Source organism: Mustelus asterias, chromosome 6, assembly GCF_964213995.1.
Source record: "Mustelus asterias chromosome 6, sMusAst1.hap1.1, whole genome shotgun sequence".
Lineage (NCBI taxonomy): Eukaryota > Metazoa > Chordata > Chondrichthyes > Carcharhiniformes > Triakidae > Mustelus > Mustelus asterias.
Window position 1 is genome coordinate 45,633,789 of NC_135806.1, and position 12,108 is coordinate 45,645,896.

The window sequence follows — 12,108 nt, forward strand, 5'->3', positions numbered from 1 at the left end:
GCAGCAGCAAGAGCTAGAGAGATAGGTGCTGGGATAAATCATGTCATTGCACTGAACAGCATTTTTTTTTATTGGTGCCTTTCGGTACTTTATTTCTAATCAAAAAAGCCAATTCAACTGAAGTCCAATCATGGTCCCCACATAAGGGATAAACAAGATGCAAGCTGGCAAGACAAAACATTGCATCCCATCCTGGGCTCGATCAAACTAGATGCAAGCTGACAGGATGAGTGAGGGATTGCACCTCCCTCCCAGGCTTCAGCTCAGCCAAAAGGCCGAGATTGCTTTAAAAAATTGCATCAGGTAATGCCTCGATTTTATTTAATTGGCTCCCTTGAACCTTTACTCTTGCCTGAGGCAAACCACGATCGCAGGTGTTAGCACGCCCCCAATGCAATGGGCCAGCCTCATCCCCCTGCCAGAGCAGCAGTCTCTGCAGTGAGAGACTGGCTGAGTGGAGGGACGCTGGCTGGGGAAGCTGCTGCCCAGGAGGCTGCTCTGAGTCTCCTGTCAGTACACGTCAAGGCTGGCTGCGGCTGCGCAGTGAGTGCGGTGGAGGGCATCCGGGTACTAGGTAAAGTATTCTAGAACGTTGCGGAGGGTTCCATTGGAATTCTCAGATGTTGCAGTTTCAGGGAATGGAATTCTGATACATCAGGCCCGGGGTTAATGAATGGGGAGCGCGGTCTGTCTGCTTGGCACGGTTGCAATGCAGTGTCTTTTTTTTAAACCGGTCTGCGGCTTCCACACATAGAGAGAGAGAGAGAGAGTGAGAGAGGCCTGACTGTACAACATGCAGGAGCAGCCAGGCACTGAGGGGATAAGGCCAGCATTTGAGAACTGTGACTTTTGGACCTCTCGGGACCTTGTACTTTACTGACCGCCCCAGAATTTCTATCTCCAGCCCCTTATACAAAATATCTACTTCGTGTTGTAGGCACGGAGGGATGTGAGCTTGGTTCAGCTACCTCTCATGTGCCAAAATTCAACCAAACTTGTTTAATGGTAAGGACTGTTTCACCTGGTTGGAGAGTCTGGAACTGGGGAGTGGGGTGGGGAGGGGAGGGGTATAGTTTCAGAAAAAAAACATCGTTTCAGAAAAAGGAACTGACTATTTAAGATTGAGATGAGGAGAAATTTATTTACTCCAAGTGTTGTACATCTTTGGAATTCTCAGTGCATGCCGAGTCGTTGAGTATATTGAAGACTGAGAGTGATAGGTTTTTGGACACTTAAAGGAACGAGTGGTCATGGGTATCAGGGGAAAACGAGTTGAGGTAGAGGATCAGCCATGATCTTATCAGAGAGTCATAGAAATCTACAGCATGGAAACAGGCCCTTCGGTCCAACTCGTCTATGCTGACAAGGTTTCCTAAACTGAACTGGTCCCATTTGCCTGTGTTTGGCCCATATCCCTTTCCCATCCAAGTACCTGTCCAAATGTATTTTAAATGTTGTAATTGTACCCACCTCTACTACCTCCTCTGGCAGCTCATTTCAAATGTGCACCACCCTCTGTGTGAAAAAGTTGCCGCTCAGGCCCCTTTTATATCTGTCCCCCCTGAAGCACAGAGCAGGTTTGAAGGGCTGCATGGTCTACTCCTGCCTCCATTTCTTACTTAGACCGCTTTGTCTATTAGATTTTATTTTCATAATCAAGTCCTATCTCAGGATGTTTGCGTTTGAGCTGAACTTGTTAAAATGCAACCCCATTAAATTTCTAATGGATAGCAGACTGCATCCTTATCACTTATTTGCAGAATAGTTTCCACTGGCGGGTGAAACCAGAACTAGGGGGCATAGCCTCGAAATAAGGGGGAGTAGATTTAGGACTCATAAGAACTTAAGAACTTGGAGTAGGAGTTGGCCATTTGGCCCTTTGAACCTGCTGCACCATTCAATAAGATCATGGCAGATGTTTTCATGAATTCAACTTCGCTTACCCCACCCCGCTCACCATAACCCTTAATTCCTTTACAGTTCAAACATTTATCTGTCTTTGCCTTATAAACATTCAACAAGGTAGCCTCAACTGCTTCACTGGGCAGGGAATTCCACAGATTCACAACCCTTTGGGTGAAGAAGTTCCTCTTCAACTCAGTCCTAAATCTGCTCCCCCTTATTTTGAGGCTATGCTCCCTAGTTCTGGTTTCCGCCAGTCGAAACAACCTCTCTGCTTCTGTCTTATCTATTCCCTTCATAATTGCATATGATCCTATAAGGTCTCCCCTCATTCTTCTAAATTCCAATGAGTATAGTCCCAGTCTACTCAGTCTCTCCTCATAAGCCAACCCTCTCAACTCTGGAATCAACCTAGTGAATCTCCTCGGTACCCCCTACAATGCCCTTTCTCAAGTAAGGGGACCAAAACTGTACACCGTCCCCCAGGTGTGGCCTCACCAGCACCTTATACAGTTGCAACATAATGTCCCTGTTTCGAAACTCCATCCCTCTAGCAATGAAGGACAAAATTCCATTTGCTGCCTTAATTACCTGCTGCACCTGCAAACCAACTTTTTCTGATTCATGCGCAAGGACACCCAGGTCCCTCTGCACAGCATTTAAATAATAGTCCATTTTGCTGTTATTCTTACCAAAATGGATGACCTCAAATTTACCAACATTGTACTCCATTGGCCAGACCCTTGCCCACTCACTTAAACTATCTATATCCCATTGCAGACGTTGAGTGTCTTCTGCACACTTTGCTCTACCACTCATCTTAGTGTCATCTGTGAACTTTGACACACTACACTTGGTCCCCAACTCCAAATCCTCTATGTAAATTGTAAACAATTGTAGTCCCAACTCTGATTCCTGAGGCACACCACTAGTCACTGATCACCAACCATAAAAACACCCATTTATCCCCACTCTTTGCTTTCTGTTAGCTAACCAATCCTCTATCCATGCTAATACATTACCCGTAACACTGTGCACCGTTATCTTATGCGGTACTTTGTCAAATGTCTTCTGGAAATCCAGCCACACCACATCATTGATGTGTTTGTTTATACTGGAGAAACTACTCAGTTATTGAGGTTCAGATCATAACCTTTAGAAATATGTTGAGGATAGTCTAATAAAATAGATAGCTATTCGAAAATATAGACCTGGAATATCATAAAGTTGAAGTGCAGAGCAGTTCAAGCAGTTTATGTGTATGCAAGTGTTGGTAAGACGTTGAGTCATGAGGGATCATTGCTTTGTCCAATTGCGTACTTGACCCATATCTACGCATTTCTACTTTCCAATCATAGAATCATTGCATTGCAGAAGGAGGTCACTCGGCCCATCATGTCTGCACTGGCTTTCCAAAAGAGCATCGTGACTCAGTGCCATTCCCGTCTTTTCTCTGTAATCATGCACATTGTATGTATTCAAAAAATCATCTAATGCCCTCTTGAATACCCCAATTTAATCTTTCTCCTCCATACTTTCAGGCAATCCATTCCAGAATCAGTCTGGTAAACCTGAACCACTCGCTGTGTGAAAAAGTTTTTTCTTGCATCACATTTGCTTCTTTTGCAAATCACTTGAAATCTATGCCTTCTCATTCTTGATCCTTTTACGAGCAGGCACAGGTTTTCCATATCTACTCTGTCCAGCCCGCTCATGATTTTGAACAGTTCTATCAAATCTCCTCTCAGCTGTCTTCTCACCAAGGAGAACAGTCCCAATCTCCCTATTGTATCCTCATAACTGAAGTTTCTCATCCCTGGAACCATTCTTGTAAACCTCTTTTGTACTCTCTCCAGAACTGTATGCCATCCAGTACAAAGCGCCCCACTTGTTTGGCACCCCAACCACCAACTTAAACATTCACTCCCTCCACCACCGACACACAGTGGCAGCAGTGAGTATTGTATACAAGGTGCATTGTAGCAACTCAGCAAGGCTCCTTTGACAGCACCTGTTAGACCTGTGATCTAGAAAGATAAGGAAAGCAGATGCATGAGAACACCCCCTCCAAGCCATACACCATCTGACTTGGAACTATATAGTTGTCCCTTCACTGTCACTAGATCAAAGTCCTGGAATTCCCTTTTGAACAGCACCGTCGGTGTATTGACACCAGGCAGACTTCTGTGGCTCAAGAAGGTGACTCCTCATCACCACCTTCTCGAGGGCAATTAGGGATGGATGACAAATGCTGGCCTTGCCAGTTATACCCGATCCCATGAGAGAATTTTTAAAAAATGTCTTTTATTGGGGGTGGCACAGTGGTTAGCGCTGCTACCTCACAGCGCCAGGGACCTGGGTTCGATTCACAGATTGGGCCACTGTCTGTGTGGAGTTTGCACGTTCTCCCCGTGTCTGCAAGGGTTTCCTCCAGGTGCTCTGGTTTCTTCCCACACTCCAAAGATGTGCAGGTTATTGGCCATGCTAAATTGCCCCTTAGTGTCAGGGGAACCAGCTAGGGCAAATGATATGGGGATAGGGCCTGGGTGTGTGATTGTGTCGGTACAGACTTGATGGGCCAAATGGCCCCCTTCTGCACTGTTGGATTCTATGATGAAGATGCTGGGAAAACACTGCCACTCAAGTGGAAATGTGGTCATGAGGAAGTTTATTATTTTCAGGGATTGAGGTGGATACACACTGGGGAAGGGCAGGTGCAGTAGGGACAGACAGGGATTCTCAAATATGGTAATGAAATTTGAAGGGACCTGTGCTGGTAAAAATTTCACAATGGGGACCCAAGCTGATCTCAGGACAGAGTGAGGATTCTTTATGTGGCTTGGTGTCAAATTTTGTTTGCTAGTGCTGCAGTGAAGCCCTTGGGATGTTCTGACTATGATAAAGGCACCATATAAACGCAACTTCCTGTTATGTGTAGCATCACGAGCTGGATTGTAAGTCCAGCATGGCAAATATACATAAGCGGTCTCCAAAATGTGAACGTAAGGATTTGTAATGGAAATATAAACATATGGGCAGAATATATGACTTTAAAAATGAAAGTTGTAAGACATTTGATGTTCTCCAAAAATTGATCCATAACCCTCTCCTATTTCTCATCTACATGCTGCCCCTTGGCAATATCACCTGAAGACACAGCTAGTTTCTACATATACACCAACAACACTTAGCTCTTCTCACCTATCACCACGCCTGACTCTTCTAGTGTTGCTAAGTTATCAGGTTTTTTTTCCGACATCCAGTACTGGATGAACAGAAACTTCTTCCAATTAAATATTGGGACGTTTAAAGCCATTGTTTTAGGTTTCCCACCCCAAACTCTCTTCCTTTACAGCCAATTCCATCCCGCTCCTTGGCAGCAATCCAAGATGAAGCCAGTCTATTTGCAACCTCGATGTCACGTCTAATCCTGAGATGAGCTTCTCGCCTCATATTTATACCATCGTCAAAAATGCCTATTTCCAACTCGGTAACATTGCTTGACCTTATCTCTGTCTTAACTCATCTGCTGCTGAAACTCTCATTCATGTCTTTTGTGACTCAAAACTGGGTGGGAATGTGAGCTGTGAGGAGGATGCAGAGGTCCTTCAGTATGATTTGGACAAGCTGAGTGAGTGGGAAAATGATTGCCGGACGCAGTATAATTTGGATAAATGTGAGGTTATCCACTTTGGTAGCAAAAACGGGAAGGCAGATTATTATTTGAATGGCCATAAATTAGGAGAGGGGAGTATACAAAGAGACCTGGGTGTCCTCATACACCAGTCACTGAAGGTAAGCATGCAGATGCATCAGGCAGTAAAAAAGGCAAATGGCATGTTGGCCTTCATAGCAAGAGGATTAGAGTACAGGAGCAGTGATGTTTTGATGCAATTATACAGGATCTTGGTGAGGTCACACCTGGAATATTATGTGCAGTTTTGCATCCTTATCTGAGAAGGGATGTTCTTGCTTTAGAGGGAGTGCAGAGACGGTTTACCAGACTGATTCCTGGGATGGCAAGACTGACGCTTGAGGAGAGATTTAGTCGGTTAGGATTGTATTTGCTGGAGTTCAGATGAATGAGGGGGGAATCTCATAGAAAGCAATAAAATTCTAACAGGACTAGACCGGGTAGATGCAAGAAGGATGATTCCGATGGTGGAGGTGTCCAGAACCAGGGATCAGAGTCTGAGGATACAGGATCGACTTTAGGATAGAAATGAGAAATTTCTGCACCCAAAGAGTGGTAAGCCCATTTGCTACAACAGAAAGTAGCTGAGGCCAAAACATTCAATATTTTCAAGAAGGTGTTAGATATAGTCCAAAGATGTGTGGTTTAGGTTGATTGGCCATGCTAAATTGACCCTCGTGTCGGTGGGATCAACGGGGTAAATATGGGCGTGGGTGGGATTGCGGTCGATGCAGACCCGATGGGCCGAATGGCCTCCTGCACTGTAGGGATTCTATGATATAGCTCTTGAGCGAAGGATACCAAAGGATATGGGGGAAGGTGGGATCAGGCAAGCCATGATAATGAATGGCCTCCTCCTGATCCTGTTTTCCATGTTTCTATGTTAGCTTGAGACGTGACTCTTCTGATGCATTCCTGGCTGATCTCCCGCGTTCTGCTGCGCCCCCCCGCCCCCCCACCCAACAGAAACTTAAGGTGATTTCAAACTGCCATCCATACCTCAGCTATGCTTCTCTAATCCTCTCTTCCTCTATACCTTCCTTTCCTCCTTAAAACCCCTCTCTTTGACCAAGCTTTTGGTCATCTGCCCAAATATGTGGTTCGGTCTCAGCGTTTCTTTGAGACAGACTGGGTTGCTGCACAGAGAGCTGGCACGCTCTGATGGGCTGATTGGCCACCTCCTGTGCCTTTACGACTCATACATCTGTGACTCCAACTTCCCTGTGAAGTGCTTTCGGCCACTTTAAAACATTGAAAAGAGTTGTAGGTTGTTTTAGTTAAAAGATTATCATGTATATGAAGGTTCAGTGGATAGAAAACATTATTCAAGCAAGATGTTCAGCCCAAAATATGCTGGGAAAATAACAATGAGATCATGGTTTCTGCAATTATTAATATGCCTTTTAAAAAAATAAACATAGTTTGTGGTGAGGATGGGATATGCCGTAAGTTGTGAATTGTCACAAATTGTTGGATGATTAATGCTGTTGCAAGAGCTTGTCATTAATCTTCCCCTGAATGTCGAGTGATTGGTGCATTTGTGCTGTTAACATGAACAAATCTCATCTCAGACATTTATTGTTGGTAACTTGTGTTGGAAGGAGCCTGGAAATAATGTGATTTATGGTCTTGATGTGAAACTCCAGGGGACAGTTGAAAGGAGTCTCACTCTTGTAACTGGGAAATTCTCGAGATTCTTAATTTACAAAAGTCTTTCTTTCAAAAAGCATCTTACTCTTCCCCATTGTCTCATTTATGTCACTTTCTTAATCTAGTCTGTTTCCCCCCCCCCCCCCCCCCTCTTATTTCTCTTTCTGTATCTAGCCCCCTACTCCTGCAACACTTAATTTATTTCTCTATCATTATGTTTCACTGGTTACGGATATGGACAATTGGATCTGAGGTTCATGATATCCCAGATGCCCTGTTGACCTTGCCATTGACAAATGTGCTTCTCCAGCAATTTAAGGTTCAAAAGTATATGAAGGGTGAGGTACAAAATCCAATTTGTGCATTCGGACATGCAGCTTCAGCAATCTTGGGGCCAATATATCCAAGGATTTTTCTTTGTGTTTTAATAGTGTGAACAAATAGAGCTTGTTGGGGCTTGCATAGATTTTCTGCTGCTGGGCTTTTTAGACATTGAGCAGCAAATATATATACCTGAATCACTTTGAACTGCATTGCTGTTGTATTGTAGATTATCAATTGCAGTATTTGTACATAAGAGACAACATAATTTCTTTCATTGCCTCCCTCATGGAATATTAACAGTTAAACCTTTTCTTTTTCCCCTGTCCTGCCTTTAGGGCTGATATGTTTTTCTTTGGTGACTTTAAATGATTGGTGTAACTTTTGAACAATGTAAATAATTTTAATTTAACAACGGCTCGGTGGCACAGTGGTTAGCACTGTTGCCTCACAGCGCCAGGGACATGGGTTCAATTCTGACCTTGGGTCACTGTCTGTGTGGAGTTTATACATTCTCCCTGAGTCTGCGTGGGTTTCCTCTGGGTGCTCCGGTTTCTTCCCATAGTCCAAAGATGCACAGGTTAGGTGGATTGGCCACACTGAATTGCCTCTTAGTATCAGGGGGATTAGCAGGATAAATTTGTGGGGTTACAGAGGAAACCGTCTGGGTGGGATTGTTGTTGGTGCAGACTCGATGGACCGAATGGCCTCCTTCGGCACTGTAGGGATTCTATGATTCTATCTTAATGGTTTATGAAGCTCAAAGTAGTAGTTTCATTTATTCAATCAATATAGAGTGCATCTTGCACCAAGCCTGCAACAGTGATCTCGTTTGTTTTGGCCAGTGAGAACAGTTGTGTTGGAAAAGAGTTGTTAAATATTTCAGGGTAGGGTCCCATTGCAAATATTGTTAAGGGTCAGCAGAATTTCCTGTCACCTCTGAGATATGGATTTGAATCTGGCCCAGACTGATGGGATGACAATTTCCTCTCAGCGGCCAAATGAATTTCAAACGAAATCCATTCAGTTGGTCTCAACCCAGCTCATAGTGGAGATGAGGCCTGAAGTTAAATTTCCCTGCAGTTGGACCCAAATTGGCAGCCTCACTCAGATAAAGAGGCCTGTTCTGAGAAATAAATAATTCATATAAGCACAAAAGAAGGATTAAAGTATGATTTTGGCCAGAGTAAAGAAAGCTTTACTTTGTATCGGACCCATGCTATCCCTGATGTAAAAGTAGCTGATTCACATCCTGGCGTTATCATCTCAATGAGGAAAAAATTATAAAATGTGCTCTGAATTTTGAGCTTTATATGTCATTTATATGTTATTGTACCTGTTAATGGTCCATCTGTTTATACTGTAGGGTACTGAAGTTAAGTTAGTTTTTAAATCATCCTTCAATTTTTTGGTATGTGATATTATCTTAATCCTTGATGATATTGCTGCCTTATAGTTGCCTCCAAGTCTTTGTTACTTGATTAAAATCACATTAAAAGAAAAATTATTTAGAATTTTCAGTCACTACATAGTAGAACTCCCTGACGGAAGTGCAAAGAAGTCAACTGTGCGACGCTTTTAGGAACATGCTTTACAAATGTTCCATTATTTCCAGAATTGTGTTCTCCATGCCAACAGCATTTTACAAATGATTCACTGACCTAACCTCATTAAACAGATGCAGTTCCCCAATTCAACAGTGTGTGTTCCCTCCCAAAGTAAAGGTTACTTTGCCTACACCTCTGTATCCATAGATTAACAAAGGGCCAATGTTCTTCCATGACAAATTGACAGGGTGATTTCAGTGATGACATTGCTGTATATGGACAGTTATTTACAGGCTTAAATTAGAATATTTACTCATAAACTGGCAACAAATCTTGTGGCCCCATTCATCATAAGAAAATATTTATTCTGAATACTGCACGAGTCACTATGCAAAGATGATCATTGTAACTTTCTGATTCCCGATAGGATTGCTGTGATGTTTGAGATTTCTGAAAAAGAAATATTTTCTTTTTCTCCCCAATTTAAATTCTTAAATTAGTGAGTGTCACAGAATTTAGTAAATCATTTGAATTAATTTAGTGATTAATTATGATTTACTACAAGAGGTTAATCTTTCAAAATTAGTTGGGTTAAAATGAGAATTTTGACAAAACTTCTTGTTTGTTGTTCAGGTGAATCATGAGCTGCTACCTATTATGGTTTGGTGAATGCTGCGTTTGGACTCAGTTCAGCCAATAAATAGGAACTTTCTATAAAATCCAAACTTAAATGACGAGTGGATTTGGCTGTGGTACTGGAAGCAAAGGAAATTCAAAGATGTCAGCAGTTGACTGCAGCACCAAAGCTGGTCAGACCATGTGATTTTTTCAAAAGATACTTCATTTTGTTGAAGGAGAAAAATCATTGTTTCTGCACGCTTTAAATAGATCCTCGGAAATACATGTTAATGCAGGACACAAATAGGAATTAAATCCCTCGTGCAAGATATAAGTGACTGAGTTAGCTGTGCAAAGTTTCATACAAGTATTCAAGATGATAAAATAAAGTGCCTTTAATTAGAAGAATTATTTGGAGATGTGATAACCCCACGAGGTCCATGGGGAATCACCGATTGATCTCCCTGTGGGATTCGCTGAGTGAGTTCCCCAGGCAGCAGGCGGTGGCCCGCCCAGCTGGAACTCATTACCTGAGCCTTTTATAAGGTAGGCCCAGGACTGGGCCTGCTGAACGCGAGTGCCAGGCAGGGACTAGTGTGTGTATACCATGATCGTGGTTTTACTTTGCATTTTGTTATAAACTAACCAATATCCTTTTAAACTTGAAATTTATGACTATGTTCCTTTCCAGTTGGGCTTCCTGAGTCATTAAAGGAGAGAACCACATTTTTTCTGTAAGAAATATAACAGAATGCTGTGTGCCTAGCTAAACTATAGGAAAGATAGTTGGTTTTTAATGAAAGTCAGCTGACAGTAAAACAACTTATAAATTGGACTTGTTGAATATGCATAAATTTCAAGTTTAAAAGGAGAAAAGAAAGCACTTAGGCAAGACTCTCTGTGGGATATTTGTCAGGACCTTGTCCAAATGCATCTGTTCTCTTAAAACAAAAAAGCCAAGCTTTGTTGCAGATTGGATGAGGTAACTATCATGATAAGAATCAGATTTAATAGTTCATTACTGGCATTTGTCAGCTGCATCTGAATTAAACCCATCCCATGATGAACATTGAGTATAGATGTGCAGTATTTTTTCGAGAAGTTGCATTTTATTTGGTTTCCATTTGTGTGAGAGCCATAGATGTTGCTTTCTTGAGTATATTAGGTCATTTTCTTTATTTGATTTTGATTTGATTTATTATTAGGATACGTGGGATAGAGGGAAAGTTGGCCGATTGGATAGGTAACTGGCTATCTGATCGAAGACAGAGGGTGGTGGTGGATGGAAAATTTTCGGACTGGAGGCAGGTTGCTAGCGGAGTGCCACAGGGATCAGTGCTTGGTCCTCTGCTCTTTGTGATTTTTATTAATGACTTAGAGGAGAGGGCTGAAGGGTGGATCAGTAAATTTGCTGATGACACCAAGATTGGTGGAGTAGTGGATGAGGTGGAGGGCTGTTGTAGGCTGCAAAGAGACATAGCTAGGATGCAAAGCTGGGCTGAAAAATGGCAAATGGAGTTTAACCCTGATAAATGTGAAGTGATTCATTTTGGTCGGACTAATTTAAATGTGGATTACAGGGTCAAAGGTAGGGTTCTGAAGACTGTGGAGGAACAGAGAGATCTTGGGGTCCATATCCACAGATCTCTAAAGGTTGCCACTCAAGTGGATAGAGCTGTGAAGAAGGCCTATAGTGTGTTAGCTTTTATTAACAGGGGGTCGGAGTTTAAGAGCCGTGGGGTTATGCTGCAACTGTACAGGACCTTGGTGAGACCACATTTGGAATATTGTGTGCAGTTCTGGTCACTTCACTATAAGAAGGATGTGGAAGCGCTGGAAAGAGTGCAGAGGAGATTTACCAGGATGCTGCCTGGTTTGGAGGGTAGGTCTTATGAGGAAAGGTTGAGGGAGCTGGGGCTGTTCTCTCTGGAGTGGAGGAGGCTGAGGGGAGACTTAATAGAGGTTTATAAAATGATGAAGGGGATAGATAGAGTGAACGTTCAAAGACTATTTCCTCGGGTGGATGGAGCTATTACAAGGGGGCATAACTATAGGGTTCATGGTGGGAGATATAGGAAGGATATCAGAGGTAGGTTATTTACGCAGAGAGTGGTTGGGGTGTGGAATGGACTGCCTGCAGTGATAGTGGAGTCAGACACTTTAGGAACATTTAAGCGGTTATTGGATAGGCACATGGAGCACACCAGGATGATAGGGAGTGGGATAGCTTGATCTTGGTTTCAGATAAAGCTTGGCACAACATCGTGGGCCGAAGGGCCTGTTCTGTGCTGTATGTTCTATGTATTAACATAGAGTGAAAAGTATTGTTTCTTGCGTGCTATACAAACAAAGCATACCGTTCATAGAGAAGGAAAT

The 12,108-nt window shown here is 42.8% G+C and overlaps 1 protein-coding gene across 4 annotated transcripts in view; it reads left to right on the top strand.

Annotated features, from left to right (window-relative positions):
* Positions 1-12,108, top strand: part of focad (focadhesin) — a 238,134-nt gene that overhangs the window by 23,774 nt on the left and 202,252 nt on the right. For 2 of the 4 annotated variants that reach the window (XM_078214272.1, XM_078214276.1), the window contains exon 1: positions 534-574. The exons of 1 other annotated variant lie outside the window; for it this stretch is intronic. The gene's annotated coding sequence lies outside the window, so the exon portion shown is untranslated. Of the gene's footprint in view, positions 1-533; positions 575-891; positions 1,006-12,108 lie in introns of those variants that run through there. One more of the 4 variants, XM_078214273.1, reaches the window with a different exon arrangement.